This window comes from Tachypleus tridentatus, chromosome 1 (assembly GCF_004210375.1).
Source record: "Tachypleus tridentatus isolate NWPU-2018 chromosome 1, ASM421037v1, whole genome shotgun sequence".
NCBI classification, from domain to species: domain Eukaryota; kingdom Metazoa; phylum Arthropoda; class Merostomata; order Xiphosura; family Limulidae; genus Tachypleus; species Tachypleus tridentatus.
In genome coordinates, this window is record NC_134825.1 from 53859730 (window position 1) to 53886138 (window position 26409).

At 33.8% G+C, this 26409-nt stretch overlaps 1 long non-coding RNA gene across 1 annotated transcript; it reads right to left on the reverse strand.

The window, feature by feature from the left end:
• Window positions 1-7953: 7953 nt before the first annotated feature.
• On the reverse strand, window positions 7954-18782 carry LOC143248988 (uncharacterized). The gene is made up of 2 exons (XR_013027317.1): window positions 18192-18782; window positions 7954-9057 (listed from the first exon to the last, which is right to left on the reverse strand). It is a non-coding gene; the product is annotated as an uncharacterized LOC143248988 (long non-coding RNA).
• Window positions 18783-26409: the final 7627 nt, after the last annotated feature.

Genomic DNA, 26409 nt, shown 5'->3' on the forward strand with positions numbered 1-26409 from the left:
TCCGTCTATATCTTGTTTGGTTCATTTTTTCAAGTTCAGTAGCCAGACTTACACAAATGTTTTATTTAATATTAATTTTTCCTCTCTATACTTGTTTATTTACTTTTCTTGTAAGGTGGTGTACGTAGATTACTAGGTTATAAAGTGTGTTTTGCTCTAAAGCTTCATCAATTTTGCATAGGATAATGATGAAATAGGCAGTCAAACATCGTGAAGACTGTTTTGCTCTATCAAATAATGATAACATTATAGTTACTGCTAAAAATAGAAAGACGCTAGGCCTGTTGAAGAAAGACGGTAAAAAATATAAATAATGAATCTCAATTTTGGCTGTTCTTCGGTATTTGATTTTGTGACGCTCTGGATAACTGAAAAGCGGCACATACGCCTGATATAGAACGACTGTTCCAGGTAGCTCTTCATATCTAGCTTTTTGTGACTAATAGAGAAGAAAATCCAGATGATTTTTGTATTGTTTGATACAGGCGTACGTAACATCTTTACATACAGAGTGCTAGAGCACTCTCTGATAGTGGACAATGAATAATTTCGTCAACAGATCAATATCTGTTCCTTGTTAGTAGAATCATCTGTCGGGTGTTTCCATGATAGGTAGCGTGTGATACATTTAAACTCATAGACTACGATAAAATATTAATTTTTTGAATGTCAAAAACAAAATGTGTAAGATAATTATTCCATTTTGTAGTTTTTTCAATTCAATACGCGGGGTAAAACATTTCGAAATAGCTGATGGCGGTAAGAAACTAAGATTGTAACACGATACCTGCATTTTGCCTAAAGTTATAATGAAGTTCACGAACTATTGAGGAATTATCTCAACCTTTCGCGTTTAATGAGAAATACGTTGATTTAGTTAGTAATATTTAGCATTTGGTAGCTCATATTTTTCCTCACTGTTGATGTAAATTTATTTTAATCGTTATGACTTCCCTCAGGAAATTAAACCCGTTTTCTTACTAAATAGCCCGTGATCACCATTAGGGAGTTGAACATCTTTTAAACACGTCGTTTTTCTTATTATTATTTAGATTTAAACTGAAGACAAACAGCTAAATTTTTTTCACTTTATTATTCTTTTAAATTTTCGTTTATTACAATTTACATCCGTGTGAGGGCGATGAACGTGTTGTGTTTTTTTTTTTCTTATAGTAAAGTCACATCGGGCTATCTGTTAAGTCCATCGAGGGGGCGATGAATGTTACCAACTTTGTTTGTTTTGTTTGTTTTTGAACTTCGCGCAAAGCTACTCGAGGGCTATCTGTGCAAGCCGTCCCTAATTTAGCAGTGTAAGACTAGAGAGAAGGCAGCTAGTCATCACCACCCACCGCCAACACTTGAGCTACTCTTTTACCAACGAATAGTGGGATTGACCGTCACATTATAACGCCACCACGGCTGAAAGGGCAAGCATGTTTGGCACGACGGGGATGCAAACCCGCCACCCTCAGATTACGAGTCGCACGCCTTAACACTTGGCCAATGTTACCAAGAACTACGAACAAGACTCGTAAAAGGTTTGGGGCAACTCATATAAATACAAAATACAAAAAACGTAACAAATAAGTAACCAATAAAACAACTGATTCTTAACTAATGTTTACTGTAAGTATGACTGACAATTTTAAATTTTTATGAAGCGCGAGTGTGTGTATGTGTTTTTTATCGGGTTATCTGCTGAGTTCACCGAAGGGAATCGAACCCACTGATTTTAGTGTTGTAAATCCGTAGACTTGTTGCTGTGCCAGCGGGGGACTTTTATGAGGCACTCACTCCCAGAAATATTTTTTAACGATTCACAATAATTCACTTTTTCCTCAAAATGTATGTATATTTATACAGGTTTCACATTATATACAAATAAATCCACACGCTCTTTTGAGAAGTAATAAAAGTAAGAAAAAAACTGATAAGCTTTAAATAAATTTTTACGTTGTGCTATTCAAATGAAAAAACAACAACACCCAAACTTGTTTAGAATGCAGAAACAGAAAGATCGCACCATGAAAATACAAGAGTATCTGTTGTTGCACGAAATTAAGAACTGATCTTATTTTAAAATCCTTCTAGACATCGGTTAGAAGTTTTTATAAACCACATCTGTTTAAAGCAAAGATCGGGGATATGCGGCTTTTTTAACTATCTAGTTAGCTGTTCTGTTATTGAAATAGGGGTTACATACGTTGCAGCTTTAGGTGTCTTGTGTTTTTAGTGAATTTGAAAGAAAAAAAGGCTCTTTTTGGTTGCCAGCTCCTAGTTTCAAACTTGAATTTCTTTCACCCTTCACACTCCAGGCAGAGGCGCTTTTAAAAACTTGGAATTCGGAAAATCTGTCATATTTTTTCATCAGTATGGTTCTTGAAGTCTCTGTACTATGAACATTTATCTTTTTTAACCAGAAGATTTATAAATGGAATATCCAGAGAATAGAATGTTAATTCATTATATCCCACTCATTACTGATTTGCTTCTTTCATTCATATCTTTCATATCTATCACTTCTGAAGGTTCATCAGAGTTTATCTTTTTACAGCGTTATCCATTTTGATCAAAACACATCAATGTCTGATGACGGAATACTTCAGTGATACGAATATGATGCCATACTAATATATGTCGCATTGTTACAACTACTTCTTGCAATATACTATACCGGGAGCTATAAGAAGTGTATTCTTTTTTAACATTTTTAAAAATATCATTTTGTTAGGCTCACATTTTATACCAGTTGCACCATATGGAAAAATTACTTCTTCTAAATAGCTAAGTATGGAGAAATCAGTTGTATTATATAATTCGTAGAAGATTAAATTTGTTGTTTGTAATCAAGCATAAAGCTATACAATGGATTATTTGTGCTTCAGCATAATCATTATTATGTTGTTTAGTGATTTCATTCATGAAAATCCTTAACTTTCTTAGTTCCACTAGAATCTTTCTTGGTTTCGAATTCAAAACTAATCTTAACCAATATAATTCGTAGAAGATTAAATCTGTTGTTTGTAGTCAAGCATAAAGCTATACAATGGATTATTTGTGCTTCAGCATAATCATTATTATGTTGTTTAGTGATTTCATTCGAGAAAATCCTTAACTTTCTCAGTTCCACTAGAATCTTTTTTGGTTTCAAATTCAAAACTAATCTTAACCAATATAATTCGTAGAAGATTAAATTTGTTGTTTGTAGTCAAGCATAAAGCTATACAATGGATTATTTGTGCTTCAGCATAATCATTATTATGTTGTTTAGTGATTTCATTCGAGAAAATCCTTAACTTTCTTAGTTCCACTAGAATCTTTTTTGGTTTCGAATTCAAAACTAATCTTAACCAATATAATTCGTAGAAGATTAAATTTGTTGTTTGTAGTCAAGCATAAAGCTATACAATGGATTATTTGTGCTTCAGCATAATCATTATTATGTTGTTTAGTGATTTCATTCGAGAAAATCCTTAACTTTCTCAGTTCCACTAGAATCTTTCTTGGTTTCAAATTCAAAACTAATCTTAACCAATATAATTCATAGAAGATTAAATCTGTTGTTTGTAGTCAAGCATAAAGCTATACAATGGATTATTTGTACTTCACCAATTTCTAGGATTGTAAGTCCGCAGACATACTACTGTATCACCGAGATGGTTCGCTGTTAAATCTGACAGACAGTGTACAAATGCATGCAGTTTTTATATCTGTATATTACGTATGTGGAAATGTTACTTGCATTTTTTTGTTGCGTTACAATATGTTTTGTTATAATAATTTGAATAAAATGCCCTTTCTTCTATTATTGTGCGAGACTTAGATTTCAATAAAAAAAATAGTAATTTTAAGTTTTTAACGAATTAAATTGGAAGTGGGGATAGGAAAACCAACAAATATACTAATGAATATGAATATACGGAGGTTGGGTGTATTATACGAAAACACGTTTGGGGCTATACCATATCGTTGCATCTTACGTCGCCATATCTAGACATGTTCGATCTGATGACAACGCATCTTGAAAATAGCACTACAGCACTTAACATTGCAATAGTCTTTATCGTAAGGCTGTTGTGACAAAAGCACATCACTGGTTCTAGCTTGCTTTCTACCAGCCACGTGTACAGACACGACGGTTTTCAGGGATCGTTTCAGCAGTTCGCACGCACCATAGGTGCTGCGTCTGGCGACTTCACCACTATTTCTTCATACGAAATAGTATGAATAGTCATCTTATTCTCCAGCTACTTGAGGTATGCAAGGGTTGAATGGGTATGTCGTGGAAGCATCTTGTGTCGCTTTTTCAGACGGAGATCCTTCTTGACTATATTGCGGACAATTACCAATGGCACGTGAACTACTTTTGCCATTGACCTTTGCGTGATTATATTATCATTTGGTACAAGACGCTGTACTTTGTTTACCACGACAAGAGTACTAATTATGGGTTTCTGATTCTCAAGTTGGTTCATACTTGTTTGTTTTCCATTGCCATTAGGAACAAGGGATAGCCCAGCCTTGGAAACACTAAATCTTCGCTTTGAACACACCTCTATAACACGAGTGTATAGATTATTTGTGTCGGAAAGGGTTGTTACATATATACTTCCCTAAAACGATCAATTATCGATGGCATCATACAACTTACGAACGATAGGCAATGTCAAAATGTAGTTCTGATACATTCAGTTGCACTGCAACTTTATATCGGTTGTGGCTGTCATGTGACTTGATGATTTGTGTATTTAGCAGCACATAGGAAATTGTCACTTGAAAGTACTTCCTAAAAGATAAAAAAAAAGGAATGCAACCTTAACTTTTAAACAGGTATTCCCATTTTATCATTTGTGTGTGAGGAGCCATCATGCCTAAGATCACGGCTTTTTATTATTTTCGTTTAGATTTTAATACACACGTTAATACGTTAATTCATGCATGGGGACTTTGTAATATGTTATATATATATATAACCACAGTTTCGATGGTATTACACTTTTCAAGTTTTTGTATTTTTTCCCTTTAAAGTATGTCACTTTAAGTTAGTTATTTCAAAATAAGTAATATTTTACTAAAATTATTTGGATCGATAATCGACCCACACATCATGTACCATCTAAAGTTCGATAGCTCGTGCGTGCTTTTTCTCACGTAGCTCTTTGAGTAAACAAGTATGAAAACAAAGAATCATTTGAAAATTGCGTTTACAGTTTCTCCTGAAAGACTTCAGGAAAATCAGGTCACGAGCAAGCAGACCTGTAATAGACTGTGAAAATGGTGGATGACATCATATGTGGGAAGTAAAAATTCATATACAAGGGTTCAAAATTCGTGTTCATGTATTTGTTTTAATTCTTGTAATATTTTGTAATAAGTTGTATAAACATTTATAATTACAAGTTGAGGTATAATAATATCCAGCCGCCTATTATTATTTGCTAAGGACAAATCGCTCTACCTATACATTTATCATATTGATAAATCAAACTTAGCACAGTTTAAGCAAGACTTTGAAATGTGTTGATGTCATTTCACAAAAAACAACTGGCATACTATTTATGTCTGTATTGATTTCAACAGTGTCACATTTTACAGAATTTAGTATGGCCTGGTAGTTAGAACACTCGACTCGCAATCAGAGGGACGCCGGTTGGATTCCCCATCACACCAAACACGTTCACCATTTCAGTCGTGGGAGCGTTATTATGTTACAGTCAATCCCGTTATTTGTTGCTAAAAGAGTAGCACAGGAATTGATGGTGGGTGGTCCTTACTTTACCAGTGATAGACTAAAGGGATGACAGCTTTTCATCACTATCAACTGCTAATTCTTGAGCTACTCTTTTACTAAAAAACAATGGGATTGACCGTTACATTATAACGCCCTCACGACTGAAAGGACAAACATATTTAATGGGAAAGTAATTCGAACCTGCGACCTAGAGATTGTGAGTCAAGTACCCTAACCACTTGGCCATTCTAGGCCACTTTGGGGTCATTGATGCGTTATAAGCGTAATAATCAAATCCTACGATTCGATTAGAGTACTTCAGGAGTAGATAGTGGATGCTGTTAACTTGCATCATTCTGTAATTAGTCTATGAGGTCACATTAGTGATGACTAGCGCGCACATCCTTTTTGTAGCTTTACGAGAATATCTGAAACAAACCTTTGCTAAACAGTCCTGTTTATCTACTACCAAATACTCAAAGGATTATTTTATGGTTAATACATATTTTTCCCACTTCCTAAAAAGTAAAAAACTTGATAATGTTGTCGTTAATTTATGAAATTACATTACTTTCAGTTTAAATAGAGTTTATTTCGAAATAATAGTCGCAATTTCCAATATTCTTTGTATAGTGAACTTTTTTACTCATTTATACTATCCTTTTAAAAGGACAGATTAACATAAAAATATTTACTGTCTCTTTTTGGATTCCTTACTTTAAAAAACACATAAGAAATGCTCACTTTTAAAATACCATTTCATCAACGTCAGCACAATCATTATTATGTTGTTTAGTGATTTCATTCGAGAAAATCCTTAACTTTCTCAGTTCCACTAGAATCTTTCTTGGTTTCGAATTCAAAACTAATCTTAACCAACCACTAAAACAAGATTACTGTTAACAAAACTTCTAATGCATAATATAAGGACTTTGTTTTGCATACTCACGCAAAATTACACAAAAGCTGTTTGCTCTTTCTGTCCCTAATGTTTGATTGCTGGACTAAAAAAAGGGATTCGTGTCTTTATTGTTCAGCGCAGAGTTAAACAATGGGTTATCTGTGTCGGACCTATCACGGCCATCTAAACACATTTTCTTTGGTGTTTTAAGTCTTCAGACTAACCAGTGAGCCACTGAACGGAGGTTAAGGGGAAAACAGCTCATCCAGAAAGAATTCATTACCAATTATTGGTCTACTCTAATCGAATATTGGGATTTGACCATCACTCTTTTAACACACCCATAGCTCTAAAACTAGGTGCACCACTATGCTGCAATAGGACGCGAACAAGTGACTTTTGGATTCATATGCCATCTTGTTAACTATTCGGCCAATAAAATTGTGTTACAGAGCAGTAGAATATCTTATTTTTAATCTCGCTATCAGTGTGGCAAATAAAACATATCCGGTATTTATTTTTAGTTTTTATTTGAAAAGGTTAACATTTCTTGTTCAGAAAAATGTACCAAATATTTCATATACCTATGCGTTCAACGCACGTAGTCAATTTTACGTGCAGATATGGTGACTATTGAATGCAATGAAATTATTCTTGAGTTAATCACATATTGTAAAAGATCATTTCTTCATCTTGATATACTGGAACTTTCCTGTGACACAGGACACTGCAGACTTGTACTAATGTATTTTCAGTAACGTCAGTGGTGAAGAGGTTTACGTATTCTTCCTTTCTATCGGTAACATATTCTCCAAGATGATTGATTTTATATCAATATGTATTTACTGATTAGTTCTCTCAGTTCAAGACGAGATTCTCTCCAGATTTTGCTTAATAAAGAATTCTCGACAGCAAGAGAGTAGTGCAGCCTCTAACACGTCGATTGAATTATGTTAGTCTGTCTCTTGTTTTTGTGTGTGTAAAATCAATAAACGTTATTTTTATATAATTGCAAACTTATGTCTAGTTTTTATTCAACTCAGTCACTTGATGGGTTAAGATCAACTCTTAACTATTTATTTTGCAGAACGTATAGTTACAACTCTAACTACTCGTGCCTGAAAACTGTCAGTTACTCAAGAATGCGACCCATGAAACTGTTAAAAGATACATAGAGATTTGGCCAAAATGTTCGCACGTTTTTCAACAAATAAGATTATTATTATAAAGATGGAATACAAATACACTTAGTGCCGTCAAACTGAAAAATGCATGTTATATTAAACATTTACATATGTGGTTTGTATAATGACAACAGGTTCTATGGACATTGTGGATAATTTATTATAACACAAAATAATTTTATCAGACACCTATGGACACAAGTGTAATTCAACATTTCACCTATCACAACGAAACCTTACTAAAACATATATAATGACAAAACATAGCATCAATTTTCAAAAATAGTGTTTATAACCTCATATCAGTTCATATAAAACTTTCATTGCTTGGTTGGTCGTCTTCGTACTATAAAAATCTCCGCAGGGCGACATGGCATGATATGAATGAGGTTATTGATGTAATCCAATGTGATATCATTCCAACTTGTCACAAGAATGCGCTATAATGCAGCTGCAGTAGCTGTTTTATGGATCATGCTCAACAATTTTGAGGCTCAGTTATTCCCAGTTCTCATTGGGATTACAATCTGAAAACTTTGTTGGCCATAGCAATCTTGTAACGTCTTCCTGGTCGAGATAATCTTGTACAATATGTGCACTGTGGGCAGCGAAATTGCCATCCTGGAACACAAAGTTACTTTCAAACCTTGGCCTAGCATAAGGCATAATTCTTTCCATGTAATGCCTGTACGGGCGCCACTGACGCATTTCTGAAAGAAAGAAAGAGCAGTTTCACCATCATGATGAATAGCCTCCCAAACATTACTGCACCATCTATTGTGTGTTTTTTGTGGGAAAGACAGTCTTTCCTCATCTGCTCTATAAGCAAACGATAAACAAATATCCTACCATCAACATTAACAAGTCAGAAACAGGACTCATCTGAAAAGATGACATGTTGCCATTGTCCTAACTGTAAGCCATCAAGCTGTCTTACCCAAATAACACGGTGACGGTGATGAATTATAGTTACTCTCAGTTTGTTGATAGCTCTTTTTGCAAAATAACATTGTTGGCCAGTATCCTATTCACTGTTCTTCTGGATACCCTGTAATGAATGTGTTCGTTCCATTCCTGTCGACATTGACGTGTTAACCAGTCATATCCAGCAGTTATTTTTGGCCTCTTCCAGTAGACTTTCCTGGAACAATGAAGTTTCAAGATTCTAGATACAGTATACTCGTGGTATCCTAATGTTCTCGCGTTGTTTCGGAATTACACATTCTCCATCTTCAGCAAATCTATAAAAATAACGAATTGAACACTCTATAGAATTAAACACTAATACAAAAATACAATGAATACTGTTAGGAAACTATAAAACATTCAATCAAAAATGTTTGTTTGTTTGTTTGTTTGAAGTTAATCACAAAGCTACACAAGGAGTTATCCGTGTTCTGTCACCACGGGTATCGAAACCCAATTTATGGTGTTGTAAGTCTGCAGAAATACCATTGTGCCACTGGGGGGGGGCATTTAGAAAAAAAGAGTTAAAGCAAATGATTTTTCTCTAAACCATGAAAGTAGCCCTAATAACATCAGCAAACATTGGCTGAGTTTATTTACCTCGATTTTGTTTAGATACTTTACAAGTTTCGACCTTTAAAGTCATAAACCTGCCATAAATTTTACTGTTGTCATATGACAACATTCCTTTATATAAACCTTATATACTTCACTGTATGTTGTAAAAAAACAGACGATTATTCTGTTTAATTAAGTTATGTTTTCTGAATAAACTAATTATCACCATGCTTATAAATCATCGTTTGTCAATTTATTTTTAAACGAATTTGTTTGTTTGTTTGGAATTAAGCACAAAGCTAAATAATGGGCTGTCTGTGCTCTGCCCACCAGGGTTATCGAAACTTAATTTCTAGCGGTGGGAGTCCGAAAACATACTGCTGTGCTATTGAGGGGCTTTAAACGACAAAAAAAAAAAAACATCTACATGCAAGATGTAACTAAATTTTACAGAAATTTAGTTGTAAACTTTGACACAGTATTTTGTCGTGTTCTTAGTTATTTACCTCTAAGAAGATAACGTGATAATACTCATTATATTGGCAAATGAAAAATGAAGATAATTTATAATGAAAATTTCTAAGGGACCACTTTTCAAAGAACACTGAGTGAAAAATTATGCTCTTTTAATTCTTTAATCAACTCTTGAGCCTAAGTCTTCTTTAGATATGTCTAACATGTCATACAGAAACATGGACTTTATTTACTGAAGGTAGCTGTGGTTCCCTTCAAAATCAATAATCACTTTCTAAAGTGTGCAGATGAAATATTTCACATTTTAGTTCACCAATTTTGAGTTTTATAAGAAAGGTAAGCGCACAAAGAATTTTTTGGCACTATTAATGAATACTAAAGGTATAATATATGTATGTTATAACAGATTTATTGTTGTAGATTTAGTTTAGTGCTTACGTTTGCTTATTTTGCATGTGACGTATATTCTTGTGTATGTTCTCGAAACTTGAAGAGAATTCTTGAAAGTGAGAATTAACAATACTTGTTTTACGAAAACACGCTAGATCATTGTTGAAAACTCTAGAAATTCGCGTGATTGATATATAAAACCGACGCGCTGAGAGACAAATAGTATTTGGTAATAGTAATAATAGTATTATTATTGGACAGCTACAGTCAATGTGCTATAGGCCTAGGAAGCTATAGCTGCCTTTAACGCTTATTAATCGGAAAACTACAGAATTTGACCAGCAATGTTTATATATTTCGCACAGTATTAGCCGTTCAACTTCAGTGAATTGCTTCAGATGTTACATTTTTCTACGAGAACATTAAATGTCGTCTTTGGTAAGAAATGATCTTTTAACTGGTGTGAGATTAGCCAAGAAAGACATCCCTAGCTTAGGCGAGGTATAACAAAATCAACTCAGAATTAATTTGCTTGTTGTGGACTTGGATCATGGATAAAATATTCAGTTCTAGGCCAAATGTAAGACTCAGTATAGTTTATAAAACTGTTGTATATAAACCATCATTTGTAATAACTGTTAGCAATAACCGTTATTATATATTGTATTTTTTTACATTAAAATATATTTATGTTAAAAAAGGAAATTGTAGGTATCAACCTTGTTGGCAAATAACATAAATTTGATACATAGTGACATTTTATTAACTTCTAGATTCAAATTCAAATTTCCGGTTAATTGAAATAGTAATACGTTAACAAAGGCAACGTAATAAATCAGAAAGTTGAAATAAATTGTAATACGTATCAATATATACATACCTGTTCATAATCAGATGAGAGGAGGATACCCGTGTTTGCATTGGTAGTCATTCCTAAACAACGTAATTAGTTTTGTTGGCGTAGACTTAATTGCGATGAAAGTTGTATCGAACAAGCAGATCCCATCTCCAATGGGAATGTATGGAGACCCACACATATCTTGGTAATAATAATGAAGGATTATGACAGATGATTTATCCTCCTAAAGGTATTGTAGAAGCTCATCTTCCAGATATCTGTTTTCAAGTAACATAATTTTCCTCCTGTGATGTTTGTAGACTAGTGGTCTGTGTGAATGATACATAATGCAGTGAACAAGAGGAAAGAGACATAGAAGTACGACGAGAAAAATGCGTGTGTAAATTGGAGATGTAATTATTCTTCCATTACATGTCGTATCCTATCAATAATTTGAATACTTTTTAACATTACTCATCTAACAGTTTCTGTTTCTAATACTTGAGATGATACTCAGTATATTATGTATTTTACATCGGCTTTATTTAATGAAATGAACTCTAAAATTCCCTTTTTTAATTTCATGCATATAAGTGCATGTAGCTTTAACTGTGGAATATTGGTCAAGGAAGTGGCTAGGCTTAATTTGCTATAATTATATATTATTCTGAGTCAATTATTTACAGACGTGGAAAACATTTAAGCAAAGTTGAACATATTAAGTGAAAGTAGACATTGATATTTTCTACTGATTGTTCAGATGATGGTGCTTTGAGGATACAATGACAATTATTCTTTGACCGAAGTGAATGGTACATGTACTGTTAGGCCCGGCATGGCCAGAAAGTTAAGGCACTGGACTCGTAATTTGAGGGTCGGGATTCGAATCCCCGTTACACCAAACATGCCCAATGTTTCAGCCGTGGTAGCATTATAACGTGACGGTCAATCCCACTATTCGTTGGTAAAAGAGTAGCCCAAGAGTTGGTGGTGGGTGGTGATGACTAGCTGCCTTCCCTATCCTTACACTGCTAAATTAGGGACGGCTAATGCAGATAGCCCTTGTATAGCCTTGCGCGAAATTCAAAACCAACCAGACACGTACTGTTAGAAAACTAATAGTATAATTTTGTGTATATAATATTGTATTTTAGTTTGGAACAGTTTTATTTAGTACATCTCTTCACTCTAATAAACGAGTTGCTCTCCATGAATACTTTCCTTCTGACTGTATTTCTTAAGTAAGTACAGATTGTTTTACAATGTCTCCGGCCTCTTTCACTGTCACTACTCAAAGTCAAGTAATTCAGATTTATATCCACAAAACAATTTCTGTGGAATCTCCTGTTATCTTGAGGATCTGGTCTGATTATTCTTAAAGAAATTCAGTGAACCTAAGAAAACCACAATACTGCTCAATTTGATTAAAAGCTGACAGAATTTAAAGACGTCCAAAATGGTTGAGCGTGAAAAGCAGCTATATATATTTATGTATATATATATATATATATAAACAGGTATAAACATGTTATATTACAAGTGGATAACATAAAGGGCATAATACTTCTAAAATATATACCATGTAATATCCAATATTCACGGCACATCATTTTTACCACATAATTATTTAGTATAGGATTTAATGATCTCCGCTACCTGCAGTCGAACATGAACTGTCGTCACTACCGTACATTCGAACATGAACTGTCATCATTACCGTATATACGAACACAAACTGTCATCACTACCGTATATTCGAACACGAACTGTCGTCACTACCGTATATACGAACACGAACTGTCATCACTACCGTATATTCGAACATGAATTGTCATCAGTACCGTTTATTCAATCATACGTTTCTTCCTGTGCACGGCAAGATAGTCTCGATAACTTTCTATTCAGTAATCATACTTGTATATGTGTATTTAAATGTAAGTATTATTATACTTACATTATACATACGCATAATGTTAGCGTTCAGGCTTACTTTTTTTTTCGGCATCATGAACCTATACTAAGTATATGCGTTTCTGTGGTTAAGTTTTACTGTATGGACAAATTTGTTTTCTTAAAGGCGTCTTAGTAACATTTCGTAGAAACGTATCGTTTGTTAACGCCACGGGTTGATTAAATTACTTATTGGAAACTTTTAATGTGTATATATTGTAGTAAAACCACATCAGGCTATCTTCTGTAATCATCAAGGGGAATCGAACCACTGATTTTAGCGTTGTAAGGAGGGCAGAAAATTTTAATAACGGTGTATAAAGTACAATTTACAAGTGACGTTTCAAAATTTTGAATCTGAAAGTTTCGCATCGCCCTACGAATTTACTTAAATTAGCGCTATTTAAAATTATTAACTAATAGATGTAAGTCCAGAATAGCAATTATTCAAGAGCTAAAGTAAAATCTGGCGAGTTAATTATTATTACATTACAAATAATCCAACTGGGAACGCACTGTGTGATTGCATCACACAGGAAAATTAGTTTTTACTTCCACCATTGTGATAATATTAAGATATTAATAAAAAATACCTTAACCACTAGTGTTTGCGGAGCCATATCTACTATGCAAGTTTACAAAATGTTATACAATGGTACACAACAACGAAATGACTTTGCAATATCCGGCGCCACCAAGCTTATAAAGAAAACTCACAACAGTGTTGAGAGATTTAAACAGTTTTTCGAAAATGACAAAAATTTATCTAGTGCAAAATCTATGCAGGGAATCTAAAATGCACGATGAGCCGTGACCAGATTTATTTAGTATGTCGGAGATTTTTTCCTGTGCACACTTTTCATTCAAAACCTCAGTGATGACGAGAAACCCACTTGTTGAGAAATTTATATGCAAAAACGGCTCGTTTGGGCTGAGAAAACACTTTTACATAGAAGAGCGAACAATGTTTCGACCTTCTTCGGTCATCGTCAGGTTCACAAAGAAAGAGGTAACTGACCGGAAGCCGACCACATGTTTGGAAGGGCTTGTGTAACTGAGTATCGGAATGTAGAGGGCAGTGTTAGATGTTTCAGTATATAGTTTTATATTATTTATTTTATTATATTTAATATAGGTATAAAGGTGTTCCTTTGGCAAAAACTAGTAACAAAATATGACATTCCAATTAATACCAAATTTATTCAAAACTAGGCACAAAACTGAGGTCTATACTATGTAAACACTACACTGACAAACACCAAACCAACATTATTTATAAAATACAATGTGATAACTGCCACGACTTCTATATTGGAGAAACAAGTAGAAAAATGGAAACCAGATTCAAAGAGCATAAAAAGTCACTTTCACACATTTTCGAACACTGCAAGTCAAATAAACACAACATAACCATAGAAAACACCCAAATACTAAATAAAGAAACAAACGCAAAATTAAAGAAGCCTTACTTATACAACAACTTAAACCCAAAATAAACCAATACAAAGGAACACCTTTATACCTATATTAAATATAATAAAATAAGTAATATAAAACTATATATTGAAACATCTAACACCGCCCTCTATATTCTGACACTCAGTTGCACAAGCCCTTCCAAACATGTGGTCAGCCTTCGATCAGTTACCTCTTTCTTTGTGAACCTGACGATGACCGAAGAAGGTCGAAACATTGTTCGCTCTTCTATGTAAAAGTGTTTTCTCAGCCCAAAAGAGCCGTTTTTGCATATAAATTTCATTCAAAACCTGTTTTACTTTACGTAGTACTTATACACAATCTCCATTACTTTTGTTGAAATCTAAACAATCGAAAAAACTGATTGTGTGGCAGCCAGGTTTCATACGATGGATATATATCGTATCAATGCACAATGTGATTTGAAAATTCCACAGTTTGGTTATTGATGTTTTTTATGAAAACAACAGTAATTGGTATAATAATTTGAAAGATAACTCAATAATAATAGATTAAAAGGTAATAACAAGAACTGAAAGGAATCAATACGTAAACTGATACTATTTGAAATCAGTTTAATTTTCGAGGTCAGTCGATGTGTACTACAAAACATTCAAATAACTAAATCGAATTTCATTTTCATTCTGAATCGATTCGCAGCATCAATACTTCCAAAGTAACATAATTTAATTCATCTGTCTTCACTTGAAAAGTACAATAAATAAATAGAAAATTTTTGCAGATATCAAACATAACTCACTTTCAACCACAATGTCTAATGGTAATGATAAATCGAACATGGTGCACGTCTTTTTACCCATGTGTTGGTTTCAGTATTAATTTGGCTGAAAAAAAAGAATCTGTTTTAAACCTATATTTATATCTCTTTCTCGGCCCCCCGCTAGTACAGCGGTATGTCTCCGGATTTACAACGCTAAAATCAGGGGGTCGATTCCCCTCGGTGGGCTGAGCAGATAGCCCGATGTGGCTTTGCTGTAAGAAAAACACACAAAACACACAGTATATTTCGATAAGTGTCGTTAAAAAGACGCACCCATTAATTTGTTACACCTATTTAACAATTCAGCAAACTGTTATAAATTAAGCAGAGAACAAAAGTGGAGTTGAAAGCACATAACACAAATGTACAATCAAATAACAATCAACAAACTATGTGATTCACGCCAACAGTTAAACCGTACTTCAAGTGTAGAAAGGCTGTGGCACTAGATGCTAAAATTTAAAATCGTCACCATTTAATTATCCTCTCGAAACCTCTTCCTACTATATCCACACCATTTACACTTTGAGAAGATAGTGGTTTTAGGACTTTCCGCTCCGAGGTTCATTAGTAAGTGTGGTGAAAACAAATTCGTACAATTTTTGGACTAACTTAATTCATCACAGCTTTCTGTTCTGTGTTCTACTTCTTTATAATTTTGTGTTTGAGTGATTAATTACTGAGAAAATGAAATCAGGCTTTCATTCATAATTAATTTGTTCTATGCTTCTGTACCTTCAATAACGCTGTTGCTGTAGAAGCAAGAAATTTTGGCATCAGGAAACTCTGAGCATAGTTTCGAAAATTCTCTAAATTCAGATCCACTCAATCACACACAAGGCGTTTATCCATCGCAGTGTGTGAGAAATTATTTTCTGCCAAAGCCCAGGTTTGAACAGTGAATCTTTATACTGTATAGATCACTATTGGTTTTACTAATTGTTATTTTAAACTCTGATTGTATATAGTTAATTTAGTTATATAGTAGTTACATTAGTTCTTTACCATATTAACGAGAGTTGTAATTTTATTTTTGAAATTTTATGATTACTATTAAACTTTCTACAGGATTATCGTGTTTCTTTCTCAACGCTTACGCAAGTTTTAACATTATTTATGAATTCCTTTTGTCAACTTCATGTATTTCATGAAGGATGTAATTAAAGTACGTGATAGTGTTAGACGCACCACATCGTATCCTGTGTTATTCTGTTACATTTAACGTTGTCATAGTTTCTTGAATGATTCAGGTATTATTTTCTTATTTTATATCTTTAGAAAAGTTAGTTTTTAAATGTACTGGAGGAAGATTACTACAGCTAGTTCTACACAGTTTAAACAGTAATCTGTGTTGTAATATATTTCTCACAAATGTTATTTTCCTCTATTGTTATACATTAGGAGTGGTTTAATGTGTTTTATTTATTCAAAAAGACATTAATGAAAACTGGAGAAAATCAGTCATGTTGTACTAAAGTTACAATTTTTAAAGACACTTATTTCTGCGAGAGTAGTTTGAACCAACAGCTAGTGTGTCTATGATTTTTTAAGTAAGGTATATTATATTATTTTTAATGTTACTTTCTTTAATAGTATTAGTTATACTATTCGTTATATCAAATGCCATTATTTTTTATGTTTATTATTACACATAGTGTTTTAAATTGTTAGCTTAATATCTTTATCTAGGAATAACCTAAGTCTTCTAACGTGACCGAACCTTGTGAGGTATTGTTGGGATTTTGACCGACAATATTAACAAGCGAAGATACTCAACTGACGAAAAAATGCATTCTCTTCTTTGTGACTAAAAACGCAAGAAAAGTGTATTTAGTTAGCTAAACTGAATATCAGATTGATTTTTAGTTTCGCTCCAAGTATATAGTTTGCTGTGAGCAAAAGTTAATATTACTGATGCAAGAAAATTACGTTATAAAAGTTTTCGTTTTCAGGGGAAACATCAGTTTGTTAACAATTTTACACTCAAATGCATAGACTTGTTCTCATACAGGTTTATCTCCTCTTTATTGATAAGATTCAACAGATAAATAACAATGAATAAAGTGTCATTTAAATATGGTAAGATTTAAAATATACGTGTAATAAAGATTTTGCAGAATTTAGGTATAATGTGGGAATAGCAGTGTCAAAAAGTATGAAGAAAGGAAGGGCTAATTATACAAAAACCTACAAAAATCACTATATAAGTAGCCAAATCTTTCCAAGGATAACTTTTATCTACAATATTGAATTTCTGTCAATTGCATGAATTCAGGTTTGAATAAAAGCATTTAACCTGTATAGTGCTATACAGCCTTACACTGGCTAATAACCATAAGCTTGTAAGGTTGACTCAGTACTTACTGGATACCTAACTAGGGAATTTTGTGTATTCATCCCTTTCTTGTTTCTGTACTATATGACACCACTGTCCCTATATCATATATAATATTTGCTAAACGTTTATTACTGGTTTACCCCTCTTTGTTTGAACAGCTTCACTTTATTAAGTTGATAAGTAAACATCTGTCTTATTTTTATAATTCAATGATAATGTATATTGTTAATATCATATCAGTTTTCTCAGTATCTCTAATAGTTTTCCTTTTCATTACTTCTTCACAAAACTATATGTGGTAGAAGCTGTGAAACACTTAATAATGACAATTCGGAGCTCAAATAATGCTATTACTCAACTTCAGCAGTTATCTGTATGCATCATAGAATAATAGACTGAACGAGGCAGCCATTTTTTATCGGTCCATCTTTACATACAAAGCACTTCTATACTTAGTGATAATTTTCACTATCCTTTCAATCTCTTAAAATACTTTTCAGTTACTAAAACCACCCAGCTGTCAAGTAATTAAACAACTGGATCTTCCTTGCAACTTTAATTATTACAACGATTCTCTCTCTTTGAATCAAACGAAATATCTTACCTGAAATCAGCTATCTCCTTTCAGTGATTCCTGCAAGAAGCAAAATGGCAATCAGTAATGACGAGTAGCTAATAAATTACCATTGTCATTATATGCTATGAATTTTCCTGCGGCATTATCAACGCTTTCCATCACATGTTTCGAACACGAACAGATGCAGTAAGGAGAATTTGTCTTGGAATTTAAAGCAACTGTTCATTCTTAAAATTGAGTTAATTTTAAAGGTAGATCTAGCATAAAGAATAAAATGTGGGCCACCATGAGAATAAAGGTAAAACCAGCTCAGTAAATGCCGTCATCCAGATAGCATATAAGTTTGAAAAGTAGCAACATGAAGCGGTTTTTGTAAACATGTATATGAATATGAAAATAAAACCTCGATAAATTCTATTAGTAACATATACTGGTTCTGTTCAGAGGGCCTGGCATAACCAGGAGGTTAGGGCGCTCGACTCGTAATCTGAGGGTCGCGGGTTCGAATCCCCGTCGCCTCAAACATGCTCGCCCTTTGAGCCAATAGGGGCGTTAAAATGTGACGGTCAATCTCACTATTCGTTGGTAAAAGAGTACCCCAAGAGTTGGCGGTGGGTGGTGATGACTAGCTGCCTTCTCTCTAGTCTTACACTACTAAATTAGGGAAGGCTAGTGCAGATAGCCCTCGTGTAGCTTTGCGCGAAATTAAAAACAAACAAACACTTGTGAGTTACCACAAGTAAATCTCTGTTAAAGATCGAGCACGTGACTGAAACAACCAGCTATTATTTCGTAGACACTTTCAAGCACATATGACTCGGGATACATTTACATACGTAAGGTATGCATACTAAACATTAAACATGGCATGTACTTAAGACGAAAATGGACAATTCATTATGCAAATCGCAGTTAAATTCTAAATGAACAGTGATACCAAAATAACATATGTACATTTTACTCTTTTATCAATTAAAACGTCAGGATACTTTAAATATTTTTGTCACAACATTTAGTTTGTTTGTTTTTATCGTGTTATGTATATAAAGTTCACTTAAAAACGAAAGCCTTTGGTCACTACAGGCAATAGCCTCCAATTGGGTCCTCTGTCAAATTATAAAGTGTTTAGATTGGTTTGTTTTGGCTTTCGCGCAAAGCTGCACAAGAGCTATCTGCGCTAGCCGTCCCTTATTCAGTAGTGTAAGACTAGAGGGAAGGCAGCTAGTTATCACCACCCACCGCCAACTCTTGGGCTACTCTTTTACCAACGAATAGTGGGATTGACTGTCACATTATAACGCCACCATGGCTGAAAGGACGAGCATGTTTGGTGTGATGGGGATTCGAACCCGCGAGCCTCAGATTACGAGTCTAGTGCCTTAACCACCTGGCCGAATTGTATAGAAAACATATATGTAGTATTACTAGCTTAACGACACTACAACAATTAATATAAATATATAACTTAGAAGTTGTTTGGATCATTGTATAAAGTTTTTCGTTCTTGGTTTACAACAATATGTTCTGAAATATGCCTCTGTTATATAATGTTATATGTTATGTAATTCATTGAAAATTACACTTTCCAATAAATATGGATTAATCTCAACTGTTTCAGTATTGGCGATGTACTAAAAGCAAACTTGTATATTCTACTTGTCCATTTTTCAGAAAGCTCATCATGTGCGTGGTTTCTGGTGTAATGTTACACAATCCTCTCTTATATTACATTCTAGAACACTGGATCTCAAACTTTCTTTATCGCGATCCGCTTGACTTTTTTTTTCAGTGATAAATTGCAGCAGACCACAATTATTTTTAAATAAAGACTGATAACTGCTGTCCTAGAGTAAATCAATCACAAATTAAATAAAGAAGCTACAGAATGGTTATCTAAACTAGCTGTCCCTAAAAGACTGGAGGGAATGCAGCTAGTAGGCCACTCCTTACCAATGAATAGTGGTTTGGTTTGGTTTGTTTTGAATTTCTCGCAAAGCTACTCGAGGGCTATCTGCGCTAGCCGTCCTTAATCTAGCTGTGTAAGACTAGAGGGAAGGCAGCTAGTCATCACCACCAAATCTTGGGCTACTGGGCTACTCTTTTATCACCGAATAGTGGGACTGGGCGTTATAAAGTGAGTTTATAACGAATAGCGATGACTTTATATCACAAAAAGTTAAACGTCTTGATTATCCCCGTGCCTAAAAATGGCTAGTTGGTTAGGGCTCTTGACTCTTTCAAGCCAAGTGAATATTCTTATTGTAACACAAATTACATTTTTTTCCGAAATCGAAATTTTTCTGAAACTCCTGTTTATTTATGATAACGTATAATTTTAGATTTTTCTTTTCTTTAGCAAATATTTCCAACTCAGTTTCTTTGTAATAGCTTTTACTTGATTTTTTTTCAATAACTCGGACCTGCGATGGTTTTATTTTCTTGAAATGTTTACATGTTCCACAATAATTCTTGTACGTTGAATTTGAAAATATCTATGTTTCTACATCACGTACAGAGTTTTCAAAACAATTTACATTCACATGAGTGAATAATTTTTATTGAAATCGGGTAAGATTTTATTATGCTTAAAATGTTGAGGACCACTGGATATAGGTTTCTCTAGACCAATTGCGATATAAGATTTATCGATCGTTCTAGAACCTAAACTACTCATACTGATTAATTTTGCAGGTTCAATTTTTTTATAAAACATATGTGCTAATAAATGAAACATAGAAGTTGATGCAGAAAGAGCCCTTTCGAGCGAGTCCGAATGTTTTAGTTTTTACGTTTGCCGCTAGAAAAAGTACTGTGACGTAATAGTTGCCAAACAAACCGCCAGCGCGTTGAATGTAAATAAACATGGCCAATGCGTACGGAGAAACAGAGGCGGAGTCTGTTTTGACTTTGTATTCTGAACAGTGTTGAGTAGCGCCATATCAATTCAAACCTACTCTGAACGAACCTAGAATAGTTACTTTTGATACAAATTTGACAAGTTCTAATGATGAGGACAGTTCCACGAGCGAGAGTAGCGGAACTGTAAGTGATACTGATAGAGCCCAGGCCGGTTGCAAGTCGGTCATACCTCCAGTGGAAGAATGGTAAGCCTAAGTCATGACAACAAATATTGTCAGTATTATTTCACGTGCAATTTTAAGCATCTCGAAACGTGTCTGGTGTTTATAAATTATTGGTATCACAGACTGGGTTTTATTTGTTTATACTTTGCCGACTATGGTAACTAATACTCGGCCTTTCCACAATCATTGTACCGGGTATTTATGACTCGTAACAAAATGAATTTCAATTATACGTCATAATTCTGTCTATAAAATCAAACTAGATGTAGCAGTCTGAATAGTTAATTTATCTTGAAATGTTAACTTTGAAAAATGGAATTCTTCAAACTTTTCCATATTTAAAAATGATACAAAAACATCTACAGAATGATCCACCAGCTTTTAAACGTGGAATATACTCTATTTGGAATAGAATTGTCCACTGTCTAGACTAGGAAATCAAGGTTTCACTGACTTTCAGGTGCCATAAATGCAAAACATGCTCATGAATGTGAAATGTGTATGTCAAGTTACATTCTTCAAAAAACTTGTACGTTTTAAATTATTATATCATACTAGTTATTGATAATCGCTTTATACTGCATACATACCTTTAACTTTGTTCTTTTCGTGATGGCAAGGGATGACTTCAGAGGGGTGGAACCTGCACGTTGCAGGCCGAGATTAATCCTCAGCTCTACACGAGGAAAGATAGTGAGGACGATCTTGTCTACTGCCGATGGTTTTTTCAGTCTCAACCTGCCTGGCTTGAAACCCACGGAATCCAAGACATGGGATCTAACACAAAACATGAGCATTCAAAGTGATATTGACAAAGCTTTGCATGGTGTGAAGACGTCCAGTTCTTCCTATTGACCATCCACACCCACTGTCGTCACCTTACCGGTTCCTTCTCCTTGCATGAAAACGAAAAGAAGCTTTTGTCCGATGCCGAACCATTTTTACAACCATAAGCAACTCAGTAAACCATGTTATCATAAAACAAACATAAAGTAGCAATATCAAGACAATAAATAGTCTCACAAAGTATGTAATCCGAAAAAAGCACCGACAGATTTACATAAAACACCAACACCGAAAAGAACAAAATGGTTGGCGCGCAACGAAGCATGTTTGGCAACTATTACGTCATAGTTGTAAAACGTCACGGAAACAACCGAACGACCGAGAGGAACTTTAGTTCGAGGACCCGCATATCTTGTTTCATTTTTTACTCAAAAATTAAAGTGTTTAAAAATATGGCAACCACACAGGAATTATACCTAACCAAAGTCCAGTTTTTAAGGCAATTATTAAATTTATTGAAAATTCACCTTTCAGACCAAAACAACTTTTACAAAATTTAAATTTGCAGGCCTGTATTTATGAGGGTTTCAACACGTTCTTAAAATAACATTTTGTTTGTCAACACGTATGTAACACAACAGTTCGAATATATGCGAATAGTATCATAAAAACAAAGAAACCTAAACGCACACACATCCGGTCTATTAAAATATTCCACCTAACAATTCTTAAGACTTATAGAACAAGTTCATTTTAAAATTTTAACCGTGCAAATATCGCCATCTATAGTGTACAAACAAAACCACAAAATAAAAGAAAAGTTTCTACGTTTGAAAACAAAAGTCGTTCTGCAAATGTCACTTTTCAGAAACTTCTCTCAGTCATTGAACGTAGAAAAACGCAGTTATGCTGCGGTATTAACCGCATTAATTAAAATACAGCGAAATGTATTCGCGTGGAAAGGCTTATAACATCAAATAACTTTAGAGACCATCTTTTCATATTTTAGTTTTCTGTATCTTTTTAATGCTTAGTAAAATGTACAGTTTCCTTAAGTTCTTCAGTGTATGATTTATTTTGCATCGATAGCACGGTTTTCTTGTAAGACATAACAGGACTACAGATTACTACATTCAATTCCAGTAATATTGTCTGAATACCATACTTCCTTTTGGTAATAATATACACCAAATAAATACTGTTTTTGTACTTAGAATAATGACTAACGAACAATTAAAACCTTTTTAAATTTTCCGAAAAAAAAACTCGTATTAATATTTATGTTCATATTGGTAAGAAGATCATAAATGAGCATTTTAGTACAAAAGTTTAATGACGAGAGAGGTAGCGTGTCTTGAATGACTACTAAATAATTTATTATTTAACAATTTTGCTTTTAATATTAAAAAAACAACAACAAAGGAAATATATCAAAGTCAGAACCAGTGTAAAATCAATATTTTACAAAACTCTTAATCATATCAAGCATGTTAATCAATTTCATGACTTATATGTATACAAGTTTTGGTAAAACAAGAGGGAATCCTCAATAGCTGCTACCGTAATTGGAGTTGAAGTCAGTCAATAAACGGAGCTCTGAACTGTGTGTTTTCTTATAGTAAAGCCACGTCGGGATATCTGCTGAGTCCACCGAGGGGAACCGAACCCCTGATTTTACGTTGTAAATCCGAAGACATACCGCTGTACTAGCAGGGGCAAGAGCTATGAACTAACAGTTTGCACTGGAAAAACTCAAAGCTATTCCATAAGACACTATGCCGCGGCTAAGAACAAAGTATAGCAGGACCAAAGTAAGCTTAAAAAAGTAAATCGTGAATCTAAAGTATGAAAAAACTTTGTATATATCTTAACCTAAAACATGCTAAGTTAAACTTTATGCATATAATCAACCTAAAATTTAAACGTCTTCTCTACAAACTTGGAATCTGATATTTTGCTGTTGTTGGATTATTTTGAATTTCGAGCAAAGTTAACTTAGCACTTTAAAACTATAGAGAAGGCAGTACTGTTGGGCTACTCTTTAACCAACGAATAGTGGGATTGACCATCACATTATAATGCCCTTTGGCTGAAAGGGGCGAGCATGTTTGGTGTGACGGGGATACGAGCATAGGACCCTCGAATCACGAGTCGAGTGCCTTAACCACCAAGCCATGCTAGCCCGTTATTATTGTGAGATTCTAAATAATAATAATCAATTAAAAATTAAACAGAGATACACACTTAAATGCTATTTTGAGACTTATTTTACAAATTTTTAATACGTATATTTACTTACATTTAGGACTTTTACATCACAAGAGAAAACAAACTCAAAGTAATAATATTACAATATTATTTTCTATATACGATAATGTTGACTGTAGAACTTGAGATCATTAACAAAATCTCCTTTTTACACAAATACGGATATTCGTTTGTTGTTACGGGCAAAGCTACGCAATGGGCTATCTTTCCTGTGCCCACCACAAGTATTGAAAGCCAGTATTTAAGTTATAAGCCTTCAAACGTACTGCTGAGTTACTAAGATGAAAAATATAGAGAACTGAACAATTTACTAGAAATATAAAAATCATTCACAATCTAACCATTTGTTGTTTTTTTTTAAAGTAATATACAGTACTTGTGTTGAAACTAACAATAGCAACATGAAAGTTCCTGAGTAATGGTCTGAAAATTAGAATGTGTATGCATCATGCTACCAATTCTAGTCTCATTGTCACTTGTTCATTTCAGAATTTTGCTTAAAATTACATATGGACTACCCAGATATAAACGTTTAATTTTTCGACTAGAGGGAACATAGCATCCACAGCTAGTTCTTGGCTAACTTGTCTAACTGAATAGTGTAATCCGACTGTCACTCTTATTGAATGCCCATGGCTCCAAAGTGCAAAGAACATTTCTGCATCATCTGGTCACGAAACAATTAACCTTTGAATTCACAGTCTGGATATTCTTATCACTAGCAAAGTCCAGTTCATTTTATAATAAGAATTATTTAGAAAACAAAATTATTGAAAACAAAATATATAACGGATGATTGTTTGAAGATATAACAAGCTGTTAAAGCACGACCAGTGGACAATGTGTTTGGACTGCTTGAAAATAACACAATATTTGATGCTCTTCAATCCTCATGAAGTATGATATTCAATATTTTTGCATAATATTTGAAAAGAAAATCTTAAAATTCTTCAGTGTTTATATTATTGAAAGCAACATAAAACATTTTCTTATGCTGTCAGAGACATAAATTTTTTTTTAATGTGTGTAGTCAGGGCTAGCGGGGCCTAGCATGGCCAGCTGAGTTAAGGCGCTTGACTCATAATCTAAGGGTCGCGGGTTCGAATCCACATCACACCAAACGTGCTTGCCCTTTCAGCTATGGGGCGTTATAATGTGACTATCAATCTCACTATTCGTTGGTGTGGCAATCACTTGCTGCCTTCCCTCTAGTCTTTCACTGATAAATCAGGGATAGCTAGCCAGACTGCACAAAATTCAAAATAAACAATTTGGAGGTATTGTTTTGAGAAAAAAGGTGTACAACTCATACCAAATCACACACACTGCATCAGTAAAATAGTTTATGTTCATAGTCTGAGATGATCTTGTTACAAAAAAAAAACTATTTTAGAGTTGTGTAACACTTTAAAAAAAAGATTTCCAGTGTGTTTTTGTTCTGATCATAAACTGTCCAGTTCTAGTTTAACGTGCATCTTTAATTTTTTTTATTTGATTTACCATACAATAAAAAACAAAAACAACACATTTTTACTTTACTTTCACAAATGATTTATCTGTCTCACAAGATAAAAACCTGTAATTGAACATAGTTACCCTTTCAGCCGTGGGCCATTTCATTTGTTAGTAAAAAGTAACTCAGTTACTTCAAAATTAGGGATGGATAACATAAATAGTTTTGAAGTAAAATTGTGTGAAATTCAAAAACAAACAACCAGGCTCTTTCATTTCAATATATACATGGAATCCTCAGTGGGTCAGGGGTGCATGTATGATATTAAAATGTTAAAATCCACGTTTTGATTTCTCACAGTGGAAAAGAGTACAGAAAGCTACTATGATAGTTTCAATTCATTTAATTGGTTGCCAAGAAAATTAGCATATTGGTCAACTGATACACTTACTGTCTGGCTTTTGCTGAGCAAGTCTGCAACTAGTGTGTTAGTAACACTGTGCTCAGTGAAGGTAATAATTAAACAATTAAAATAATAAAATAATTTTATTTAGTATGAAAGTGACTATCAGCAGTGAATTATTACAAACTGTTGATTCAGGCATTTGTGGCTTAGTTCCTACCAAAATCAAGCATCTTTTGTACACATGCACAT